Raw genomic sequence first — 25,128 nt, 5'->3', positions numbered from 1 at the left:
GATGGTCTGATTGATTTGGTAGAGGGTTCTCAATGACATTTGGAGTCCCTTGTTGGTTGGTATCAATATTTAATACTTCTTCATTGATTAGCCCTTGCACTTTATGCTTCAAAGCAGTATAATTTTCAGTGGAATGACCTGAATTCTCATAATGATAATCATAATGTGCATTGGGGTCATACCATTTGGGAAATGAAGGTTTCAAGGGTTCAACGATAATAGGAGCAAGCAGATGTTTCTCAACAAGTCGAGGATATAAATCTGTGTATATCATAGGAATGAGATCGAAAGTGATTTTTTCTTGGGTATTTCTCAGGGCTCTTAAACCACTATTAGGACTGGGTTTCCATTCTGGTCTGATTGATGCAGCAGGATGATTGTAGGTAGGTGTCTAAAAGGATGGCTTGAAATGAGGTGGATAAGCTAGTTGTGGCAATGACAGGTATGGTTGATATGAATGAGGGATGAATGTAACATGCTTTACAGAAGGGTAATGGGTTTGGTAGACTGGTGTAAGATAAAGTGTGAAACCTTTGAATTGTTACCCCATATAGTTCACTACTTGAGCTTTATTCTCTTTTTTTTTTTAGGAGCTCCACCTTTTTTTGCTCCACTTATCTCTGCTACATCGAGCTTACCATTTTTTATGACGTTTTCAATGATCTCACCTGACATCACCATATTTGTAAAGTTTTTGGTTGCATTGCCTATCAATCTCTCATAGTACGGTGCTTTTAGGGTGTTCACAAATAAAACAGTTATTTTTTTCTCAGTGAGAAGAGGTTGAACTTGTGCAGCCACATCTCTTCATCTTTATGCATACTCCTTGAAGTTTTCAGTTACTTTTTTTTATACTTTGTAAAGATAGACGATTTGGAACCAGATTTATGACATGTCGATATTGTGTAAGGAATGCCTTTGTAAGCTTTTGCCAAGAACGAATATGAGTTCTATCTAATTGAACATACCATCTAGCTGTAAAACCTGTAAGATTATCTTGAAATATATGCATTAACAATTTTTCATCATGAGTATGTGCTACCATCTTTCGATAATACATGGTGATATGGGTCATCGGGTATTTTATGCCATCATATTTTTTAAATTCAGAGACCTTGAATTTAGGTAGAATGACCACATCTGGAACTAAACAAAGGTCAGTCGCATCTATGGAGCCATAAAAATTCATTCCCTCTATAGCCCTAAGCCTTTCTTCCAATAATTTCATCTTCTCCCGGGCATTGGTATCTTCTACTTTTTTAGGTGTTTGCATCCCTAGTTTTTCTCTTTCCTTAGGATCATCCAAATCAAAAACTAAGATTGGCTTAGGTGATTTTTTCATCATAACGGGATTAACAAAATTTTAAAATTATCTTGGAGCAAGTGTGGATGTCATTCCTGGATAAAGATTGGGATATCCACAAGGAGTAGGATTAGGTACTCTAGTTTTTTAAGGAGGTTGGATCGGTCGTGACTCAAACCCTGGAGGATAAACAGGATCTACCATATCTGGCGATTGCTCTTAAAAGCTAGGATTTTCTTCCACTATTTTTTCCTTATCAAGTTTTTTGAGCATATCCATTATTATACTGAGATCCCTTTTTAGTTCTTCTTGAACTTTTTTTATTCTCTCAAATCAACTGGCCTGTTCTTGCTCCATAATTCTTGTCTGAGTCTTAGTACTGGATGAATGACGAGTAGGTTAGGTCAAAATTTTTGATGGGTGAGCTATTCTTGAACCTTTATTACCACAAAGTTTTTATTTTGAAAAAGAAAAAATAAAGAAAAATTAGAATGCTATGTGTTGAAAATTTTATTTTTTACTTATTTTATGAAAAATGATATACATGATGCATGAATGCAAGTGAAAGATATTTGTTATTGGACGAATTTCAACATTAGAAATTTTTATTAATCTCATAAAACTTTTATAACACAGGATTTACCATCTTAGAGATATATCCATAGAAGTGTTTAACTTGCTCATAATCATCTTTTGCTTTATCTAGAAAGTTCACAGGCATTGTCCATATTATCTTATGGGATTGACTTTTAATGCTTTTACCTTTTCAACCATTTTTCATGCTTTCTTCACTACCTTGCAAACTTGATTAGTTAAGTGCTCTATGTACTGTTGCCTCTCTAAGCTTTCTGCCTTCTATCTCATGTAAGCATCCCTTTCTGAATCACATATGAAGATCCAATTTTTTTCCTTTCTATGCCACTCATCTATCATTGCTAAAATATGGCTTTTGTGGTCTTATAGTTGTATCTCTAACCCTTGGATCATCTGGTGAAGTGATTCTTTTTCATTCAGTACATCGAAGTGCTTTTTTCTCTCTTTTGACCTTTCCTCTTCGTTTTGGCATTCCACCAATCTTGCTGAGGTTGTAGAGTATAATTTCTTCCAATTCTGACATTCTTGAGAAATTCTGGTGGTCTCCTCTTGCTTTTATTGAACTTTGCCCTTCCATTGGTTCATCCCCTCTTAGAGCTCATCCATTTCACATTGTCGACTAAAGTAAGACTTGGTGACTTTTTTAGTTTTGAATTGAACTTGTAACCTCTTATTTTCCTAGTGTAGATCTTTCAAATCACTATTAGCCAGATGTCGTTCTTTTATAACTTTTCTAATCTATTCCCCTGTATCTCTGCTTCATATTTTAATTACCTTACTTTCTCGCGAAGTCTCAAATTTTCTCTTTTTATTTCTTCTTTTTCAACTTCTAATTCTTTCTTGACAAGCTTAACTTCTGATAATTGCACCTCTTTCGAAAGATTAACTAATTGATATGGGCTATCATCAGGAGAGAGTACTATGTCTCTAGGTCATCTTACTTTCCAAATCTGATAATCAGAAGTGACTTTGTCGATGAGAGGCCCTAACCTTATTCTTCATGTTCTCTTCCATGCTTGGATAACTGCTCTGAGGTTTTTGATGGATTCAGTTCCCCATAAATGAATTCTACTTGGACTAAGCCATGAGTAGCAGGAACAAACTACTTTGCACCAAATTGCCTAAGCACCATTAATGGAGCATAACTTATAACGCCCCGTAGCCCTAATAACGGTATCCATGGCTCATTTTTTCCATGATACAACAAAGGCACACGAGGCATCCAAAGCGCCATCCATTCAATTTCATTTCCAGTAAGGCTTCGTAAAAAAAGGATCCATTCTTCATTAGTCTTCAATGATGGCCATTGACTTTTGTAAAACTCTTCGATTGGTGCCTTATTTCGAAGATATGGTTTCAAAAATGCACTCTTCCCACACTTGAAATGACTTCTAACCCATAAGTATAATAGAGGTACACATCTTATGAATCATCCTTTTCCATTTTGTCTACAGAAATTCAATGACCTGATGGTTTCGGCTAGGACTGCTGGAGCAGGATTAATTGCTTGGATTTTACTTTGCTCAAAAAAGTCTACCACAGTTATCTCAATGTAACCCAAAGTCTTCGAAAAGATTACCATGCCATAAAATGCTAAAGCAAACACAGCCATACCTTGATCATCATTTAAATGCTCTTGAATGAAGTTTCAGAGAAAGTTCCAACGAATACCGATATGTTCATCTTTAGACTTCGTAAAGGAATCAATGGTTTCTACTTTAACCCCTATAAGCTTGGCTAACTTTTTGCGATAACCTGATTTTAACTTTCGAGTAAATACTTTATCTAGACATTATAGTTTTACCCCGAGTAAAATCGAATACTCGATAGTTGGCACTAAATCTTTCTGATTAAAAGTGAAACATCTATAGGATGGATCCCAAAACTGTATAGCTACTTTGACTAGTTGTTCATCGATCACTACTGAAATGAAAGATGCAATCTGCCTATACTTTTTGCAAAAAATTTCTTTTTTTCTTCACTTAACTGACCCCAGATAGCAACTAACTCTTTTAAATCATTCTGTGTGAGATCTAAATGCACTTTCTCAGGTAATTCAGACACATAACCGGTAGGCAAACAATTTGCATTCTTTTATTGAGTTTTTTTCGACCAAACATGTATTTCATTATACGACTCACATGGCACATTGATTGAGGATGAGCAAATTTGTAGTTCTATGGGATCTATGAAAACTTCTTGGGAGAAATATGTCCTAAAGCAAATATCTCAATGCAAAATTGTATGATATGATTAATGCAAAAAGAAAAAAAAAAAGAAACAAAATTGAGTTAGTGTGAGGATGTGGTTTAAGAAAAAATATTTTTTTATTTTTTTAGTGTTTTTTTTTGTGTTTTGAGATTTTTTGTTTGTTTTGTTTTGTTTTGTATTATACACAACTTTTATTCTTAGGTATTTCCTACAAAAAGATAGACAAGGCTCTACATAAGACTGATTTCCTAGGCTTATTATATGCTGGGTTTAGATTGACATTGTCTAAAGATTCCTAAATTGTTTCTCACTATCATCCATGTTGGACTAGTAAGGCACCCTGATCCTCACCCATTACAGGCTACGAACAGAAAGGGTTCAATTCGAGTGGAAGTATTTCACTTGTCATTGCGAAGGTTATCACCTCACGAAAGCATAGGTACTTTACTTTCTCCTATAAAGGACGGAGCCCGGGTATAGAGCTCATGCATGAGATGCATCGTGCCATTGTATGCAAATATATCCTAATTTATTGAGAGTAATATATAAAAAAAATAAAACATAAAAGGCATAGTAAAAGAAATGCGTGTGAATTTTTTTGCTTTTTTTTTTATTTGTTTTGTTTTATGTTTTTATTTTTACCTTTTTACCTTTTTTATTGAAAATAAAAAATAAAAATCCAAGAAATTGATTAAGACTGTCTAAATCAAAATTTGAAGATAACAAGTAGTTAATTTTGGCCTGACTCTCGAAAACAAAAAGCGTCCCCAGTGGAGTTGCCAGGATGTTGTAACAGTTTTGTATCCGTCTGACGAATTTGAAAACGAAATTAAAAAAAAAATAACAGAGCCACCACCATTCTTTTTTTGGCTAGGTGCAATTGGCCACCTACTAAAACATATCCTTTTAATAAAGTTTTAAAATTAATTAAAATTTATTAAAAAGATAATTTTACGGTTGCGAAACAGTCTGTGTTCGGGAGTCGGTTACGTGTGGGGAAGGATTAGCACCCCCACAGTGCCCATTAAAAATGGTACCAATTAACAACATGTTATCCTTTGATTTTGATAAAAATAGTCCAATTTTCGGTGTTCGAAAAATAATTTCTTTGATTTTTTATTTATTAGAAAAAAATTTATTCTCGAGAAAAATAAATTAAAACCTTTTTATTGAAATAATTCTTAAAATATTTCAGTGCGTTGGTAATATTAGAATAACTTTTTCTCACCTAGAGATTTCTTAGGCATCGCTTCTATCACTTCTCGGAACACCTTAGAATCTCATCCTTGGAGGTTCAAATTTACTTTTCGTAAAAAATGTCATGCATGCAATGCAAAATGTTACCATGTTAATGCACACATTTTATTTTCCTTTGTTAATTTTATTAATATTTTTATTTAGAATTTTGAAGAAAAATGAAATTTTTATTATATTGAAGATTTTCTATAAATATTCCAATACATTGGTAATATTTTATAAAAAATATTCTCACCTAGAGATTTCTTAAAGCATCTCTACTTGGAATACTTTTAGAATCCCATCATCGGATAAAATCTCTTTTCTTCTCATTTTTATTACTTATATTTTTAATTCATTAATCAATTTTTATTTATTACTTTAAAAAAAATTTTTTTATTGTATTAAAAATTTTTTATAAATACTCCAATACACTGGTAGTATTTAAAAAAAATCTTTTCACCTAGATATTTCGTAAGCATCACTAATCGGAATACCTTTGAATGTCATCGTCGAATAAAAATTTCCTTTTCCTATATTTTTTTATTACTTTAGTATTATTATTAAATTTATTTTTATATTATTTTGTTTTTTAAAGTTTATTTTAAAAATTAACAAAATTATAAAAAAAAATTTAACCACATATTTCATCATTTAATCTAACAAGTATAAATATTTTAATATGCATAAATATTAATAAAATAATATATAAAAAATAAAAAAATTCAAAAAAAAATTTTTTTTACCTGAACCGGATCGATCAACGGTCTGGTCAACGCACGGTTCGGTTTGATGGTTTAGTCCGATCTGAGCACAATCCGAGTGATTCAGCGGTTCGGTACCGATTCGATTTCGATTCAGTCAGACTGGTCAAAGGTTGATTAAGGATGCGGGTCGAGGGTTAGGTGCGCAGACCCCGGGTAGGTCACAGGTTGACACACGGATCCTGGGTGCTTAAAACGATGTCATTTTGGGCTTTATTGAAACGACGTCGTTTTGGTTTTCACCGTTTATATAAACGGTTCAAATTTTTTTTTTAGCCATTCTCCTTCCTTCTCTAAAAAAAAAAAAACCTTTCTTCTTTGTTTGTCTTCAGCCAAACGTAGGGTCGTTGCCGATCGTCGGCCACCGTCGTCGGTGACCAATAAAAAATTAAAATCACCTAAAATGTTCTACTCAACACCTTAAAAACAAATCCAACCATTTTTTTGTCAAAAAGAGTCCCAAATTTTGCAGATCCGAACTTGAAGTTTCGGTTAAACTATTTTTTTTGTATTCTGACTTTTTTTTTTGAAACTGACCATTTTTTTTCTTTGTGCAGAAAGCTCTAGGCGTTGGGTTCCTTCCTACGATAAGGACTGTGTATATATATATATTTATAGTGTTTTTTTTTCTTTCGTTTTTTGCAGTGTCTCTCCTCCTTTCTCTGTCTCCTTTTTTGGTTTGGCTAGAACCTCTATTTATAGAGCTCTGGCCGTGTGTGTGCTTGAGGGAAGGGCATGGGGCTCGGCATGGGGTGTAAGCACGAGCCCCATGCCTCTTTTATTTTTTTTGACAATATCTGGCAGTGGTAGGGTTAGGTGATCAGAGGGGTGGGGGGTAGGGCATGGTGAGGGATGGGTGTAGGGCAATGGTGGTAGTGGTGCCAGGGAAGGCACCACTGTCATCCTCGATTTTTTCTATTTTTTATTCTTTTTTTTGTATTTTTTTGTTTTATATTTTTTTTGTATTTTGAATTATTTTTGGTATTTTTTTTGTATTTCGTATATTCGTATTTTTTTGTATTTCATTTTTTTTGGACAAATTGATGTCCACATGACCCACGACCCGACCTAAGGTCCACATGTCCAACTCATGACTTGCACCCTTTTTGACTTTGACCGATCTTGAATATACTGAACCGTCTTACTAACTGTTCCAGACTAGGTCAAATTGCTCCAAATTGTAAAAAAATCATTTAAATCGCTCTTAAACAACTTGAACCAATCGAACCATGATGAACCATTGACCGACCATTTTTGAATAAGTTTTCTTCATTTTTTTAATTTTTTAAAATTAAATTAAATTTATTTATTTATATTGAATATATGCATGTTTAAAATTTAAATTTATTATTTAAAATTTAAATTTATTAGAGCATAAAAATTGTAAAAAAATTAAGAAAATTTAACTAAAATTTATTTACATAATTTTAGCTTAAAGTTTAACAAATTTTAAGAAAATTTTAAAAAATAATAAAACAAATAATAAAATAGACATAAATATTATTTTAAAAAATAATAAAATTTCAAACAGTTGCAAATGTACAATTGATAAAAGAAAACATTTATCAGAATGATGGAAAATTTAAAAGAAAATTTTAAAAGTGTTTATTTTGAAATAAAAAATAACACAAATAATAAAAGTTAAATAAAAAAGGATAAAACCAACAATAAAAATCTAGAAAATTACTATCAAGAAATTTTTTATAAGAGATTATTTTTAAATTCTATCATAATGATGAAAATTAAAAAAAAAAAAAAAGAATAAACAAAATAACAAAGGTCACAAAAAAATAAAAAAAAAAGTTTGGGAATAATGAAAACCGCCTAAATCATAAAATTACAAGAAATCACGAAATAGTGATTTTTGGTGTTCCTACATGTGAAAATTTATCCAAAATTTATTAGAATGTTAAAAAATTTGAAGAAAAATTTTTACACCGACGATTTACATTTGTTCCTAAGTAAAAATAGTAATAATAAATGTTATAAAATTTTAATAAATCAAAATAAATAAGAATGATAATTAATCGACAATAGGATTTTAAAGAAAATTACGAATGGGTAATTTTCTAAAAAAATTAATAATAATAAAATAAAAATATTTCTAAATTATTATAGAATGATGGATAATTTTATAATTTAAATCATTTTTAAAATAATAAAAATTCTTCATGAAATTCTAAAGACTACAAATGAGTGATCCTTAAAAGAAAATTTTGAGAACAAGATATTTCTAAATTTTGTCAAAACGATAGAAAATGTAGAATAAAAAATTTTAATAAAATTATAAAAAGTTTTTTTTAAAAAAATTATAAAATTGTTTAACCAATTCGACGACGAAATCTCTTCAAGGAAACGAATGAGTTTTTCGAATACTTTTGAGGTGGAAATCTTTTTTAAAAGATTTTACTAGAATGATGAAAAAATCTTACAAAAATTTTTTATATTTAAATAATTAAAAATTTAAAAAAATCATTTAATTAAGATTATTTTAGTGCAACACAAAGTTATTTGATACTGTCTTTGGACAAACGTTGTAAAAGTACTAATTTTTTCTCACACATAATCGTATTCTCCAACTTAGTTATGTAATGTATATAAAAAATTATTCTTTTTACGAAATCTTAACCAAACTTAAGATTTATTTAAAGGGGTAATTTTAATTTGGTGACCAATTGCATCTTAACAAAAAAATTGGTGGGAATTCTTAATACATTACGTCTAGTGATCGAATTTTCGAATCTATACATTATGACATATTTGTAGTTAGATTTCACCATAATGAGAATTTAATTGGTTGTCGAGCTCGTGACTGGGGATTGATACATGCACATTTATCTTTTATATTGACTATTAGAACTACAAAATATAAATTGTGCAAAAATTAAGTGAATGTATCGGTTTAATTACTTACTTTATTTAAGAAAAAAGAAATTTGCATTTCCTTTCTGGATGGGTGCACAGCTTGTATCGTGAGGTTTAATACACGTAAATGATATGAAAATGATAGGCATGACTTGATGAACATACTTACACATGAAATTTTGGGGCTCAATAGGGGATTGATGAGCTTCACTTCCTCTGTTAGTTTTGTAAATTAATGACTGGTAATTATGAGAATAATAGTTTTCTTTTCCTTTTAAATTTCTGCAGGGGGGAGCAAGAAGGAGGGGATTGGGTAGGACTTCATTGACAAAGTGTTTTGGATCTGGATTGGTTGAGGGATAAGCTTTTTTAGTTATCATTAGTGAGCAAGGTGTTGTTGATGGTGATCTCATTAACAAGAATGTTTAAAGCTACTTAAACTGAGTTCTGAAGGAGGATGTCTGATTTGCAAATATTCTTAAAATATAAGTGATGTTACCCTGGAACTGGAATTATGACTGACTAGAATTTATCAATATATATTTATGTTACAAACACCACCACAATGAGGAGGGGCATTTTGTATTGGTCTATGTGAATCTGCGTACCAATATTGTGTAAGACACAAACTATTACCGAAGTCTTTGTTCTGCTCTGAGAACTATGCCAGGAGTCTATTATTTTATTTGTTCATCTCATCTGGGAAACCATAGCAGGGAATTTACTGTAGCCTTTGTTTGCTAATTTTAATTCTCATTGATTGTCATGGTCAATTTTTTTGCTAAGTAGGTTTTAATAGTGGGGAAACTGCAAATTTTGGAACTCCTCGGTGGCTTCAAATAGCTAAAGAAGCTGCAGTTCGTAGAGCTGCTATGAACTATCTTCCAATGCTTTCTCATCAGCAGCTGCTGTACCTTTTGACCATGTCTTTTGTGTCAAGGTCAGATTGCATTTATTTAAGCAAACTACTGACTGAAGTTATGTTACACCTTCTGAAATCTGCACTATGAAGATTTATACTACCATTATTTTTAGGTCAACTGGTGTTGCCTGATTCAGATAGCATGTCAAGAATAGCAACAATGGGCCTTATAGGTGCTATTTCTGATTGGTGTGATTTTAAGTTCACAGTGGACTAGATTAAGAGTGAGCATGGTCTTGCTGATGGTGATCTCATTAACATATATGTTTAAAGCTATTAAAATGAGGGTCAGAACATTGCAGGGTGTTCTGTTCATCATTTGAGAAGCATAAAAGCTAATTATTTATACTTTTCTCAAAAATTGATGTTGAAATTTAGTTTTTAGCGCATAGTGCATCAATTTTTTTCATTTCCTTTTTTTAGATAAACAAATCATGACCTTTAATTGATTTCATTGCATTTTCATTAGGCACATTATTATTAAAAAATTTTCTATATTTTTCTCACGAGTGCTCAAGAGAATGCTTCTACAGTACTTTATACATGCCAATTAATTGTGGAGCACTCTCTTATGATATTTAGGAGCATTGATGGTGGACACTGGGATTCATTTCATGTGCAATAAATTACAATAATCGGTTGTTGATAGAGGAAGAGTTACATGAGGCTTATAAGAAATATCGATTAAGTTGCCTTCATTGATTGAATATTTTAGGTACTGCCTCTGTTGTAGCAATCACTTTGTTAAGGGAATGGGGTATGTTTATTATGTTGTTTGCGCACTTACATGCCTTTTCTATTTTGAAGTTATTAAAACAAATATGCAGAATCGTGCGTGCCTTCACATTAGTTTTATATATAATAGCAGATTTTTTTTTTTTACATATATAATAATAGATTTTTAAGTGTCAAACAATTAGTCCTATTATGAGACTTCAATTCTATTTTTTATAAAAAAATTTTTCATTTAAAAAATGTTATGAAAAATTACAATTTTTAATAAAAATATTTCTCAATAAATATTTTTATGAAAAAATAACAAAAAGTTGTAAAATATATTTAATCAATTAAATATATATATATACACATTTATTACTATATCCTATAATTAAAAATAGTCTCCTAATTTAATTAGCCGCCTGAGGAGACTACTATTTTATTTTTTATTAAATTTTTTACTAAAAAAGGAAAGATGTTATGAAAAAAAATACAAAAAAATCTAGCAAAAATATTTCTTGATAAACATTTTTATTAAAAAGTTACAAAAAATTATAAAAGATCATTGATCAATAATCAACTAAACATATATGTATACATACATATAAATACATACATTTATTACTATATATTATAATTAAAAGCAATCTTACTATAATTAAAAGTAATCTCTTAATTTTTACTATTTATTAGCTTTAATTGAGGGCCTCTTTGATTGACATCTGTCAAGCAATTTGGCCTTTACAAATTTTTTTTATTTATTAAGAAGCAAAACAATGTTTTGTATATATAAACATAGTCTTTCAAATATTGTTTTAGGTTAAATGAGGGTCCAATTGAATAAGGATCTAACTTGTTTAATTTCTTTTTAAAAAAGAAAAATACCAAGAACTAAAAAAAATAATAAAATCTCTAACAAAAAAGAAAGGAAATCTGATTTCTTTTAGAAAATCATTTAAAACATATCAATTTGCTTATTGTTTATTAAATTAAATTAAATAATAAAAGATATTTAATTTAAAAACTCTTAAAATGAAAATTTTAAAACTTTTGAAGCGGACAATTTTTTATATTTGTATACATAAATAAAGAAATAAGTATGTTTAAATTCAATAATTTATATTATTTTAAAATAAAAAAGTGAGCCCAAGTGTACTTGGGCAAATTTCCTAATGTTATTAAAAATAATAATATTTATTATTAAAATATTAAATATATTTATACCATTAAAATAGTTATATTTTATATTGAAAGTATCTACTTTCAAATCATAACAAAAATATTATTTATTTATATTTATTATTAAAATAGTAATATAGATACATTAATAAATAAAATATAAAAATAATATACTTTAAGTTGAAAATTATTAGGAAATTATTTAAAAATACTCATAATATGAAAATATAATATTATTGATTATTGATTATTGATTATTAAAGTAATAAAATATTATTTAATATATTATTATATACTATAAAAATAATATAATATTATTTATTGTTGAAATATTATAATATTTATGTTCAATAATACATAAAATTAAAATATTTAAAATTAAAATAGCAAAAGACGTTTGATGATAATATTTTAATATTTTATTTTTAATTAAATTAAATAAAAATATTTTTAATAATATAATAATATTTCAAGTAAGACCAAATTAAGTGCAAATTTAAAATATCATATTCAATATCTAACTTAAGTATAATTATAAAAATATTTAAAATTAAAATATTAAAAAAAATTTAATATTAATGTTTTAATTTTTAAATAAAATTAAATAAAAATATTTTTATTAATATAATAATATTTAAATTGGATCAAATTAAATTTAAATTTAAAAAAATCATATCCAAAATCCAATTTGAATAAAATTATGCCCACAAACTTTACAAGTAGCTTTATCCATAGATAATTTTTGAAGATCTTCTCATTTTCAAAAAAAAAATGATTTAAAAAATAAATTTATTTTATATTGATTAATAAATTATTTTTTATTGATCAATTAATTTTTTATTAAATAAGTATTAAAAATAAAAAAATTATTTTCAAAAATTATTTTTCGCGAAAAGAGCCGCAGCTTTATAATGACTTTCATTTTGAACATTTTCTCTCAATTGTCAATTGTGATGGCAGACGGGTCTTATCTAATTAAGTGCTTGACTGACTCGTAGCTAAAGTTTTACACGTAAGAGCAGCTTAATTGGTTATGTCAAAGTGTGACTTGCTTACGTCACTCTTTATTATTTATTAATTATTTTTATTAAAAAAATTTAAATTATCCCGACTCATCGAAAAAATCTAAATATTTATATTTTTACTTATATCAAAAAAAATTGAACTCTTTCAATTTTCTGTAAATATTTTTAAAAAATGTTCAAAATATCAATTATTATTATTATTTCATTTTTTATTTTTTATTTCATAAGATTTATTTTAAATAAAAAAATTATCACAAATTTTTACTATATATCTTATTATATTTTATTATTAATTATTAATATAAAACAACAAAATTTTATTTTGGTAAATTTAATCATTTTAACATGTATAAATATTAATAATAAAAATTAAAATAAAAAATAATATATAAAAAAATCTTTAAAAAAATTCAAAAAAATTTTTTTTTACCTGAACCGGACTTGTCAATGGTCCGATCAACACGTGGTTCGGTCCGACGGTTCGATCACGTTCAATGGTTCGGTTCAGCAGTTCGGTTTCGGTTCAACCGGATCGATTAAAAGCTGATGGAGAAGTGGATCGGGGGTTAGGTGCACGGACTGTGGGTCAGGTGCACAGACTGTGGGTTGAGTCAGGGGTTGACACACGGAGCCTTAGGGCTCAAAATAACGTCGTTTTGACCCTTTAATGAAACAACGTCGTTTTGGTTTTGGCACTTTTTATAAAAGTAAAAAAAAAATTTCTTTTCTCATTTCCTCCCCCTTTTGCTGAAAAAAAAATGTTCTTTTTTTTAGGCCGATATGGGGTCGGTGGCCGTCCGTCGTGACGACCGTCGTGGTTTTTGCTGACGACGAGCTCCAACCGCCTTACCGGTGTCGAAAAATTCTAAAATCTCCCAAAATGCTCCCTTCGATCACCTGAATGTAGATCTAACCTCTTTTCCACCGAAAAGAAGCCCAAGCAACCTAGATTTGTTTTTGAAGTTTCGGTTAGACTCTCTTTTTTTTACTTCCTTTTTTTAAAAAAATTAATTTTTTTTGTGCAGAGGCTCTTAACGCTGGGTTCCTCCCTATGGGTAGGACTGTATTTTTTTTGTGTTTATTTTTTTTTTGTAATGTTTTTTTTATGTTGTTTTTTGGTAATGTTTTTTTTATGTTTTTACAGCATCCCTCCCTCTCCCTTTCTATTAGGTTCGGCAGGGAAGCTCTATTTATAGAGCTCCGACCATACCCTGTGCCTAAGTAGGTGGCACAGGGCTCGGCATGGGGTGCGAACACGAGCTCCGCACCCTTTTAATTTCTTCTTGTTTTATTGGGTAATAGGGCACACTAATTAGGATAGCTAGGGTAAAATTTGTAGGGCATGGGAGAGGGATAGGGTATGGTGGGTAGGGCATGGTGGCAGGGGTGCCGGGGAAGGCACCACTACCATCTTTTTTATTTTTTTTGTTCTATTTTTTTTGTATTTTGGTATTTTGGTATTTTTGTTTAATTTAAAAAATAATAATAATAAAAGGCAGGTTGGGCTTTTAAACAAAATGGGCTTCAGGCCCAATCAAAATCAAATTTTGGGCCCAGTGGAATTGAAATTGGGCCTGAAGCCCAATTGAATTAATATTGGGTCTTAACTTGATAGCCTAAGAATTAAAATCCGGTAACCAAGACTTAATTAAAATCCGAAAAAATTTGATGTCTACAGCTGCCCCTTTTTGCGCATTGCTGAGAATCAGGAATATAGCAAAGACAAAGATAATAATTTTGTTCGAAATCCAAAAAGATATATTTTTTTATTTCCTTTTTTTTTAACATAAACTACTTAGAAAGTTTTTCTCATCAAATCGAGAATGCTCCTCTCACTTGAAGCTTGACAACTTTTGAAAATTTAAAATTTGAAAAAGGCTCTTCTCAGCAAAGGCTCAACAACTTTAAAGATCTATTTGAAAAAAAGTCCTCTCAGTAGAGGCTCGACAACTTTAAAAATCCATTTGGAAAAAGCGTATCTCAGCAGAGGCTCAACAACTTTAAATTCAAGAGCTCCTTTAATCAAAGGCAATAAACTTTAAATGCAAAAGCTCCTTTAACCAAAGGCAACAGCAGAGGCTCAACAACTTTAAATTCAAGAGCTCCTTTAACCAAAGGCAACAAACTTTAAATGCAAAAGCTCCTTTAACCAAAGGTAACAAACTTTAAATGTTGAAAAGCTCCTCTAACCAGAGGTAACAAACTTTAAATCCAAAAGCTCATTTTACCAAAGGTAACAAACTTTAAATTCAAAAGCTCCTTTAACCAAAAGCAACAAACTTTAAATGTAAAAAAATGAGAGGCAAAGGTATTTGAAAGATTTCTCTAAATAGAGGGTTCATATCTTTCCTGCTTTTGACTTTTTTTTTGTTAGTCTTAGATTGTCCTAGACCCATACATATGTCATATCACATGAATGCGTGAATGACATTTACATGTTTTTGTAATGCCATGCAAAAAATGATGATCATGATGCAAATGCACTTATTATGGAAATGAAAAGACCATCTTTTTTTTTTCATTGTCATTTTCTTTTAACCTTCAAAATTTCTCAAGGTTTGTTTTTTTTTTCTTCTCTTGAATCCCATGCATTCCCACAGCTGATTAAGTTCCGATGAAAAATATTTCTTTTCATATCCCATATTCCATGTCAACCACTTTATGACCTATAGGCCACTTTTCTCATTAACCTTTGTTCCTTACTATTTCTTTCATCATTTTAAATCTCCTTCAAAGTAATGTGTGTGTCTTTTATGGTCATTGTTATTCCTTCATCATCTTTTGAATTTCAAACAATTATAACACATTGCACATTTCTCTTTTTTCTTTTAATGAGAGGGACAAAAGGAAGGATAAACAAAATGGTATTTTATTTTAGTAAAAGGGAGAAGTGTTTCATGCATTATCAAAAAGATAGAACAAGGACAACAAGTAATCATATAACAAATATTTAGATCATCATAAACTAATTCATCATAGATTCTTTTTTGAAGATTATTGATTGGTGCCCTTGACTTTTTTGAAAATGCAATAAACCAAGCAAACCCAAAACCAATGAGATCTTTTGGCACATATTGAGAATTGAGCCACTCCATTCACTATCTTTTTTATTTTTATCTAAGCTGCCCTTTCAGGTTTTCAACTTAGATGTCTTTTCAATTCATTTTACTTTTTTTTATTTTTTTAAGCATAATACTTTTTTACTGCATCAGCATTGACTGGATTTGGCAAATCATCTCTATCCATTCTTGCCAAAATCAGTGCCCTACCAGAAAAGACTTTTTTCACAACATATGGTCCTTCTCAATTAGGAGTCCATTTTCCTCGAAGATTCTATTTGTTAGGAAGAATCTTCTTCAAAACTAATTCTCCATTTCGAAATTATCATGGGTGAACTTTCTTATCATGAGCTTGCATCATTCTTCTTTGATATAGTTGGCCATGGCAAAGTGCAACTAATCTCTTTTCCTCAATGAGATTCAATTGTTCATATCGAACGCGAACCCATTTAGCTTCTTCTAACTCAACTTTCATAAGAATGAGCAAGAAGGGAATTTCAACTTCAATGGGCAACACGACCTCCATTCCATATACCAATAAAAATGGTGTAGCTCCTGCAGATGTGCGAATCAAAGTTTGATAAGCATGTAATGCAAATGGTAGCTTTTCATGCCAATCTCTATACACATCTGTTATCTTTTCAATAATTTTTTTTATGTTTTTATTAGCTGCTTCAACTACCCCAGTCATCTTTGGACGATAAGGCACGGATTTATGGTGTTTGATTTTAAATTAAGCACAGACCTCAGTCATCATTTTATTATTCAAATTAAGAGCATTATCCGAAATGATCCTTTCTGAAAGGCCATATCGATATATTATCTCTTTCTTGATGAATTGGCAAACCACCATTCTTGTCACATTAACATACGAAGTTGCCTCTATCCATTTTGTGAAGTTATCAATCACCACTAAAATGAATCGATGTCCATTTGAAGCTTTTGGTGTAATCGGCCCTATCACATCCATTCCTTACATAGAGAAAGGCCAAGATGTTGACATAACATGCAAGGATGTTGGAAGAACTTGAATCTTGTCTGCATAAATTTGACATTTGTGGCATTTTCTAGCATAGTCAATGCAATCTTTTTTCATTGACAACCAATAGTATCCTGCTCTCATTATTTGTTTAGTCATCATGTGACCATTTGCATGAGTACCACAAACATCACCATGAATTTCTTCTACCAACTTTTTGGCTTCAACAGCATTTACACATCTCAATAGTGTTTGGTCTCAACTTCTCTTATATAAAATTTCTCTCTCTAGAAAGAAACCTATTGCCAATCTTATCAAAGTTCTCTTATCATTCTCTGATATATGCTTTGGGTACTGTTGATACTTAACATATTGTCATACCATGGTTTTCCATCAACTTCTTCTTCAACATTTGAGTAGTGAGCTGGTTTCTCTTGCAAGCTCAATTTGATGGGTTGCATTTCAGCATTTTCATTTAATTTGAACATTACTGCCAATGTGGCCAAAGCATCGGCCATCTAATTCTCTTCTCGGGGTAAATGATAAAACCAAATACTCTCAAATTCTTTGATCAATTTTGATATATACTTTTGGTATAAAATCAACTTTGAGTCTCTAATTTTCCATTCTCCTCGTAATTGTATTATGACCAAGGCGAAGTCTCCATAAACTTTCAATACATGGGCTTTCCTTTCAAAAGCCGTTTGGAGACCCAGAACACATGCTTTATAGTCTACCACATTATTAGTGCAATCAAATTTAGTTTTGCAGGAATTAGGTAGTAATCCCCTTCTAGAGATATCAAAACTACTCCTATATTGTGCTTCAAAGCATTTGATGCACCATCAAAATACATCTTCCATATGTCTTCATTATGCTCTTCTTTATCTATGTGCAGTATAGACATTAAGTCTTCATCTAAAAAATCAAATGTCATAGGCACATAATTTTCATGAGCATGTTCTGTAAGAAATTCAGCAATAGCACTTCTTTTGATTACTTTTTGGGACACATATACAATGTCATATTCAGAAAGTAACACTTGCCATCTTGCTATTCTTTTCGATAATGAAGGCTTTTCAAAGATGTACTTTATTGGATCTAATTTTGCAATGAGCCAAGTGGTATGATACAACATGTATTGTCTGAGCCGACAAGTCATCCAAGCTAATGCACAACATATCTTTTCCAACGATGAATACTTTGACTTGTAATCAATAAACTTTTTGCTCAAATAATAAATGGCCTATTTTTTCCTTTTTTTTTTTTTCATTATGTTGCCCTAAAACACATCCCATTGACTTTTCATGCACTATCAAATATAGGATAAGAGGTCTTCTAGGGACAGGGGCATTAATATTGTGGGTTTGATAAGTATTCTTTAACTTTTTCAAATGCCATTTGACAATCTTCATCCCATTTTTCTGACCCGTGTTTTTGAAGAATCTTAAATATGGGATCACATTTGACTATAAGTTGAGAAATGAAACGAGTAATATAATTCAATCTCTCTAAAAATCCCCTAACTTCCTTTTACGTGTGTGAAGGTGGTAGTTCTTGGATGGCATATATCTTATCTGGATCCATCTCTATTTTTTTCTTATTGACAATGAATCCCAATAATTTTTTTAAGGTTGCACCAAAAGTGCATTTAGCTGGATTGACCTTGAGCTGAAACTTTTTTAATCTCTCAAATAGCTTTCTGAGATTAGTCACATGATTTTCTTCTTCATGAGATTTGGCAATCATGTCATCCATATACACCTCTATTTTTTTTGTGCATAATATCATGGAATAAAGTTACCATGGCTCTTTGATAAGTTGCCTCAGCATTTTTCAAACCAAAAGGCATTACTTTGCAGCAAAATGTTTCCCATAATGTCACAAAAGTAGTATTTTCCATATCTTTTTGTGCCATTTTAATTTGATTGTAGCCTGAAAATCCATCCATGAATGAAAACAGAGAATGCTTAGAGGTATTATCCACTAGAGTGTCGATGTGAAGCAATGGAAAATTATCTTTTGGACTTGCTTTATTCAGATCCTAGTAATCAACACATATTCTCACTTTGCCATCTTTCTTGGGTACTGAGACTATATTTGCCACCCATTCAGGATATTTGGCCACTTCTAAGAATCCTGCATCAAATTGCTTTTTCACTTCTTTTATTTTCAACAACATTTCAAGTTTCATCCTTCTCAACTTATGTTTAATTGGTTTGCACTCAGGCTTCAGTGGTAGCTTATGCACTACAATTTTAGTATCCAGCCCTGGCATATCTTGATATGACCAAGCAAATATATCTATATATTCATGTAGTGACTTTATCAACTTCTGCTTTATTGGTGATGACATCGAAGTACCAATCTTAACTTCTTTTTTAGTTTCTTCATCCCCTAAATTAACAATTTCAATGGCTTCTTGATAAGGCATGATTTGCTTCTCTTCTTGTTCCACTAATCTCAATAATTCTAAAGATATGGCATGGTTCTCTACATTCTCTTCATCATCGAGTTCACCAATATAAATAGAATTTTCAAAATCAAATCCTGAAATATTGTCATGATGATCTTTATATTTATTATTCATATACCTAAAAATAGATGCAATGGACGAAATGTATAAGGATGTATAGTAATGCAAGGAATTGAAATGAAAAAGGCAAAAGAAATGGACAAATGTGCTACACTTGTCATTTATTCAATTGAAAATAAAGAAACAAACACACATGAGACATTTAATGCTCTTAACAAAAACATTTAGATTAAGTTCAACATATTACTTTGGAGAAAATTTAAAAACAATAGGTAGCTCTTCAACAAGCCAATTTTTCAATTCTGCACCAAGATGAGTGAGATAAACCCATAGATAGCCTGGATCTTCATTTTTCTTTTCTTCACCCACCATTTGTATCAAAAATTCAGTGAAGATATCTTCCAACGATGGTGTAAACTCTTTTCTTACATTGCCTGCTATATCTGGATGATATAACTGGCTAAAATAAAAGTCTCATAAAGGAGAGAAAAAGATAGGCTTTTAGTTTCTACTTCTTATCCCAAAAAATGAGTTAACCTTTTTTCTCTTTCTATGAACTTCATTCTTTTTTTTTGAGTTGGCTTGTACCCTAACCCAAACCTATCATTTTTCTTAAGCATCATCTATAGTCGTTGTATCCTTTGTAAGTCAGCCCACACTTGATATCCTTTCCCTACCACTTCTTTAAGTGCCATCTTAAAAGCTTTAGATAGACATGGAATAGGCACTTTTGATCTTTCACTCACATAGATTGCATTAACGAATTCAAAGGATTTGAAAGAACATTCAAGAGCTTCATCAACTGCTTCAACATATAATGCGATAGAGGGTTTAGTCACTAACAGATCTTCTTCACCAGCAATAATGACCATTTTTTCATCAATTATGAATTTCACTTTTTGATGCAGAGTGGAAGGAACAGCTCTTGCCATGTGAATCCATGGTCATTTTAAAAGATAGCTATAGGATGAAGCAATATCCATGACTTGAAAGACTATATCAAAAGTACATGGTCCAATTTGGATTGGTAGCTCGATATCGCCAATCACTTCACGACGAGTCCCATCAAAAGCTGTCACTATCATATGACTCGTCTTCTTGTAAGACATGTCAACTAGCAATCTAGATAGTGTAGTCATAGGCATGACATTCAAAGAAGATCCATTATCAATGAGCACATTTGCCAGTGTATGATCCTTGTATCTTGTAGAGATATGTAAGGCTTTAGCATCACTTCTACCACCAGGTGAAATTTTATCATCACTAAATGATATATAATTTCCTGCTATGATATTTCTCACTATGCGATCAAGTTTCTCCACAGATATATTGTGGGTTACATAAGCCTCATTGAGTACTTTGAGCAAAGCATTTCTATGAGGCTCAGAATTTAACAACAATGAGAGTATAAAAATTTGAGCTGGTAAGTGATTTAATTACTCTACCATACTATATTCATTGTACTTAATAAGCTTCAAAAACTCACAAGCCTCTTTTTTTGTAATCAAATTTTTACATTCTCAATCTAAGATTAGGGCTGGGTGAGTCTCTTGATCATTGGGTAATTTATCTTCTTTTTTTAAGCTCATTTCCTTTTTTTTTGCTTTTTCTTTTCATGCTTTCTCAAGTGCTTCAAGAGTATAGCATTACCCACTTCAAGTTATGCTTGCTACGCCAGTTATGTTTACTGTGCTTACATCACATGAGCCATATTGAAGAGATCCATTATCCAAACCTTGTGATATGATATTACAATCATATTTCCAAGGGACTGCCTTATTCAATTTCTACGGGAATGGGCTAAGGACTTTAATTGTTACCTTTAGCATAGTTGTACAAACTGGTTCACCAATTTATGCACTCAATTTTTCATCATAAAAGATCGTGACAGGCTCAAAATTCATATGAACTGGCTTATTAACTTAACGCTTGGTTTGTCTTTATAGAAGATGGTAATAGGCTCAAAATTCATTTGGTAAGGCCTACTTTTGGACGAGTCTCCCATCACAACATTCACTAAACTTTCTTCACATTTTTCATAAAATTCAACTAAGAAAGAATCCATCATTCTTTGTAACTCCTGTTAAAATGCTTTGCAGTCTTAAAGTGAATCACTAACCATCCCCATATGGAATTCACAAGTGTGATATGAATTATATGTGAAATTTTCATTATTTGAATTTTTTAGGTATTGGATGAATCATATTTGTTTTCACAAGGGCAGTAAATATTTCATTCATAGGGGTTCTGATTTCACTTTCTTCTCTTTTAATATTCTGAGTTGTCTTATTATTGAAAGCATTTATTAATCCTCCACCATGATTAGGTAACGAATTGGCCTCCACACTTGGTCTGGCCTTGGTTATGAAATTTAAAATTTTGTTATCAATCAGGCTTTAGACCTTACGTTTGAAAGCTGTACAAATTTCTAGAGAATGGCCTTAAATTCCATAATAATAATCACAAAAAGCTTCATGATCATACCACTTTGGATATAGAGGTTTCAAAGGCTCTATGGGTTGTCGAGCCACCAAGTGTTTTTAGAATAACTGAGGGAACAATTCCATGTACGTCATAGGAATTGGATCAAATCATTATTGCTCTCGATTATTTTGAGATTTCTTTCAATTAAAGTCTGTGATATTTGACTGAGGGAAAAGTCATGGTGAAGGTGTTCGAGGACGAACATTGGTTTGAAAAGCAGGTGTCTGGGTTTGCACTGGTGGGTAATGGTATAGTTTTTAAGAAAGGTTAGAAATAGTTGGATAAGAAGGTTGGTATACAGGATATGAGTGGTATGGGATAAAAGGTCTCAGTTTTGGTTTTTTAGTTGTGACAGCTTGCACTTCTTCTTCTTTCTTCTTCGATGGTCTTCTTTTTTTTTTATCCAGAAACATCACCTTAATCAATCTTTCCATTTTTAATGGCATTTTCTATTATCTCTCCTGTAATCACCATATTGATAAAATTTTTCATGGCATGACCAATGAGCCTGTCATAGTACGGTACTCGAAGGTTATTGATGAATAAAATGGTTGTTTCTTTCTCAGTAAGAGGAGGTTAAACCTGAACGACAACATCCCACCATCTCTGGGCATATTCTTTAAATTTTTCATTAGCTTTCTTTTTCATGTTTTGCAAAGACATTCTATCTGAAGCCATGTTTGTGACATGCTTATATTAAGTAATAAATTCTTTGGCTAGATCTATCCATGACTGAATACGACTCTTGTCTAATTGAATATACCATATGACAGCTGATCCAGTAAGACTATCTTGAAAACAATGGATAAGTAACCTATTATTGTTTGTATGCTCAGTCATTTTTCGACAAAACATAATGATATGTGCCTGAGGGCATTTGGTTCTATCATATTTTTCAAATTTTGGTACTTTAAACTTTGGTGAGATTACCAAATCTGGAACTAGACTGAGTTCACTAGCATCAATTATGCCAAAAATATTTACACCTTCAACAGCTCGCAGCTTTTTTTCAAAAAGATCTAACTTTTTCTGTGCCTTTGTATTCTCATATTGCTCTGACGAGCCTTTCTTTAGGTTTTCTTGCTCTTTTGGGTCATCTAAATTTGGGATCATAATGGTCTCAACATAATTTGCCCCAATATTTAAACCAACATGTCCTTGACTACGTGGTTGAATCGTGCAAGGAGGTAAGTTAAACTGAGCATGTGGCTGCCTTTCAGGTTGTGTCATTTGTAGATGTATTTGAGGAGAGGTTAGAGCATAAGGTGGAGTAAATCCTGGTGGATACAATGGATCTTCCCTATCATTGGTATTTCCTTAGGCTTAAGGCTCTTTCTCAATAGTTACTTCTTCAGCAACCTTTTTTTTTTGGTCATTTTCCTCATCGTGTCCATTATTGTAGCCATTTCTTTTCGAGTTCTAGTCATTTGTTCTATCAACTCTTGTTGAAACCTAATAATTTGCTCCTGTATATCAAATTAAGCTTTTTCTATCCTTTTTATTCTGGATGCTTGCTCGCCTTCTATGATTCTTACTGTGAGCGAGTATTGTAATGATGACAAGTGGTCTGATCTATGTTTTCTTGATGGCCTAACTATCTTTGCACCTGATTGAGTTAAAGGAAACTCTTGAGATTTATTATTTCAAGATCTCTTTCTTTTAGTTATGATGTATTTTTTAAAATGAAACACACATATGATGCATGAATGCATAAATGCAAAAGATGTGCTTATTATATATCCAATATTTGCAAAAGATTTTAAGTCTAAACTTGAACCACCATATCATAACTTCACTAAATACTTCTTTCATTACAATATTAAAATTTTCAAAAGAAACGCCCTACATGTTTATACTGCTCATAAGCATTTTCTAGAAAATTGGTCAAGCGTTGGCTATGTTGTCCTAGGTAAACCTTTTCTTTCACTTGTTTAGCTTCTTGGGCCATGTCTCTTACTTTGAAGCTAACTTCTCTTATCTGTTCTTCTAGGTGAATGGCTTGAAATTCTTTTAACTGATATTCTTCCTTCCAATACTGTGCTTTATGTTCAAATTGATCTCGTTCCTCTCTCAAAATTTGAATGGCTTCACGTCGATAATGCATTTGCTGTTTCAAGTCATCTACGAGACCTTATAGTACTTTTTTTTCTTCCACAGATTGACTAAGCTTTTTTTCCTTAGATAATAAATTGGACTGAAGCTGTTCTGCATTTGTTCTAGATTTTTCAAGCTCTGTAGTCATTGTGGCGATGGACTTATGCCAGCTTTCAGAGATATTTTCTTGTTCTCTTTCAAACCTTTGAGATTTTGCTTCACTTTTATCATTCTTGTCTTTTCATTCATTAATCTCATGCTGAAGCCTCTTTTTTTCAAGCTCCTATATTTCTTTTTCTTCTTCAAATTTACACTTCATAATCTTCATATCCTCAGGAATCTTTTCACAATGGGTGTCTTTTTGGTGGCATGGTTTGTTTTCTTTAGGACCAACTTTGCTTGTGACCTGTTGACTTCTCCATATCAGATATTTAGGTATGGCTTTGTTTGTATATCCCTTAAGATCTACTCTCTTAGCCTATTTCCAATCTTTGATAATCTCTTTTATCTTTCCAAAAAATCTTGATTCCTCAAAAGAGAATTCCAATTCTTGAAGCTCATGAGTCATTGGGACAAATTTCTCTGACCCTAATTGTCGATGAACCAATGCTGGAGCATAGCTTATACCTCCCTACAATCCTAAGAGTGGAACCCATGGCTTGTCACCACACCTGTATAACATGGTTTCTCGTGGCATCCATAGAGCTCTCCATATAACTTGAGCACTAGTGAGATTTTGCAAAGTTAATACCCACTCTTCCTTAGTCTTTGATTTTGACCATTCAACATTGTAACATTATTCAATCGGCATACTTTTATTACTATAAGTAAGATGAAATTTACCCACAGGATGTTGAAAATGACTTTTTGCCCAAATGTAGAGTAACTGTACACACCTTATAAAGCATCCTCATCTTCTTCGACAGTGATTCAATAATCTAAAGGTCTTTGTCAGTATAAAAGGAACATGATTGATTTTATTATCTACCTGCTCGAGAAAGTCAATCATTGATACCTCAATGTGCCCTAAAACCTTCGAAAAAATGATCAAGCCATAAATTGCCAGAGCTTTCATTCTCATGCCTCATTCATCCTCTAAGTATTTGATGATGTAATCACGAATGATTTCCCACGGGATGCAATCACTCTTGCCTTTTGTT

This window comes from Durio zibethinus, chromosome 25 (assembly GCF_047325235.1).
Source record: "Durio zibethinus cultivar Kanyao isolate XHJ-2024 chromosome 25, ASM4732523v1, whole genome shotgun sequence".
NCBI classification, from domain to species: domain Eukaryota; kingdom Viridiplantae; phylum Streptophyta; class Magnoliopsida; order Malvales; family Malvaceae; genus Durio; species Durio zibethinus.
Note: the sequence above shows the minus strand (reverse complement) of the source record.